General features: G+C 38.5%; 1 non-coding gene across 1 annotated transcript; it reads left to right on the top strand.

Annotated features, from left to right (window-relative positions):
- The first annotated feature begins 1,361 nt into the window (after positions 1-1,361).
- On the top strand, positions 1,362-1,433 carry TRNAS-GGA. Its single transcript has one exon. It is a non-coding gene; the product is annotated as a tRNA-Ser (tRNA).
- The last annotated feature ends 764 nt before the right edge of the window (positions 1,434-2,197 follow it).

Here is a 2,197-nt window from a genome sequence, read left to right as displayed (position 1 = left end):
GTAAATTCATTCACTAATAGTTTAAAACAACAGGCACAAGTATAGTTAACTTTGGGGATACATATGCAGATGGTTTTAAACCAAAAAGAAATTCAAGAAAATAACTATTACCAAAGTCAGGACACTGGTTACCTTTGGAGGAAAGGAAGAGATTACAATGGGAAGGGGCATGGAGAGGGCTCCTGGGTTTTGGCAGTGTTCTCTTTCTTAACCTGAATGCTGGTAACAACCTGTTTGCTTTGTGTTAAATCATTTAATCATACAATAGTCCCTCGTATCTCTGGGGGACACAATTTCATCACAATTGTGTATCAGTACATTGTTTGTCTCTGTTTTTATCAGTCATTGTATCCTCAGTGGATGATGCCTGAAACTGCAGATAGTACCAAACCCAATATAGACTGTTTTTTCTAGACATATATACCTATGATAATGTCTAATTTATAAATTAGATACAGTAAGAGATTAATAACAATGTACTAAAATAGGGGGTTTGTGATAGACATGTACACAATGTTATATTTATTTTTTCCTTTTTTAAAGCCCCAAACTTTAAACTTTTTATTTTGTATGGGTTCTAGCTAATTAACAGTGTTGTGATAGTTTCAGGTGAATAGCAAAAGGACTCAGCCATATATATACATGTATCCATTCTCCCTACACTTCTATATTTAAAATGGATAACCAACAAGGACCTACTGTATGGCATACAGAACTCTCTCAGTGTTATGTGGCAGCCTGGATGGGAGGAGAGTTTGGGGGATAATGGATACATGTATATGTATCCCTTTGCTAACTCCCTTTGCTGTTCACCTGAAATTATCACAACATTGTTTGTTAATCCAATACAAAATAAAAAGTTTTTTAGAAAAGTTATGTGGTTTCTCTCTCTTTCCCTCTTTCTCAAGACATCTTATTGTATTGGACTCACGAGTATATGAGTGATGACATGAGCTGAGGTCCACATGATGAGATAAAGTAAGGAGAATGATATAGAGGCTGTGACATAGTGTTAGGTTACAATTGACTTTCTGATGGTACATTAGAACGAGGGTCACCTGTTTTGGGTGATCCTGGATCATCCAGCCAAGATGATGTCTGTGTTCATAGCCAAAGAGCAAATGACGCTGATGGTTGGGAATTCCAGGCTGGGTGCAGTAGGAGAGTGAGGCATGTTATCCCACGTCTCAGAATGCTTTGCAGCTTAAAACTTATGAATTGTTTATTTCTGGAATTTTCCATTTAGTGTTTTCAGACCATAGTTGACTGCAGGTAACTGAAACCATGGAAAGCAAAGCTGAGGATAAGGGAGGACCACAACCCTTATTTAATTTACTTTTCTGTATGCCTGTTTTGGGGCTTCCCTGGTGGCTCAGAGGGTAAAGCGTCTGCCTGGAATGCGGGAGACCCAGGTTCGATCCCTGGGTTGGGAAGACCCCCTGGAGAAGGAAATGGCAACCCATTCCAGTACTCTTGCCTGGAAAATTCCATAGACTGAGGAGCCTGGTAGGCTACAGTCCATAGGGTTGCAAAGAGTCGGACACGACTGAGCGACTTCACTTTCATGCCTGTTTTACTTCTCATACGTGTGTACATACATACATTTTTTTTTAAAAGAAAAAGAAAAGTAAAGTGACCCCAGAAGGTTAGTGGATTTGAGGTTATATTTACATTACAATGCAATCGAATGAGCCAAACCAAAACAAGTGTAATTAAGTTTGGTCAAAACAACATACTGTTCTCAGTTCTACTTACCAACCTGGACAGGTGTGGCCCTGCATGCAATACCTCCTGAATATAGTTTTGAAAATGTTTATTTATTCAATAATTTGTTTTTGAGAATCCACAATGTGCTGGATACTGTGATATGCTTTTCCTCTGAATTGTATTTTTATGAGGTTCAGAGAAATATAGACAATTTCGGTTTGAATAGCCACTAAATTTTAAATTTCTGCACAGTGAGAATCTTTCCCTCACACCATCCCTCTCTTTGCCCACACTCTAGTTGGGATGATTAAAACTTGCAAAATATATATTAAAAGATGTGTTGTTGTTGTCCAGTCGCTAAGTCATATCCAACTCTTTGTGACCCCATGGACCACAGTATGCTAGGCCCCTCTGTCCTTCACTATCTCTCAAGTTGGCTCAAATTCATGCCCATTAAAAGAGGTACATATTCAAAAAATATGACCGTCTG

Source organism: Oryx dammah, unplaced genomic scaffold, assembly GCF_014754425.2.
Source record: "Oryx dammah isolate SB20612 unplaced genomic scaffold, SCBI_Odam_1.1 HiC_scaffold_17, whole genome shotgun sequence".
NCBI lineage: Eukaryota > Metazoa > Chordata > Mammalia > Artiodactyla > Bovidae > Oryx > Oryx dammah.
This window is presented reverse-complemented; position numbering and strand designations above follow the sequence as displayed.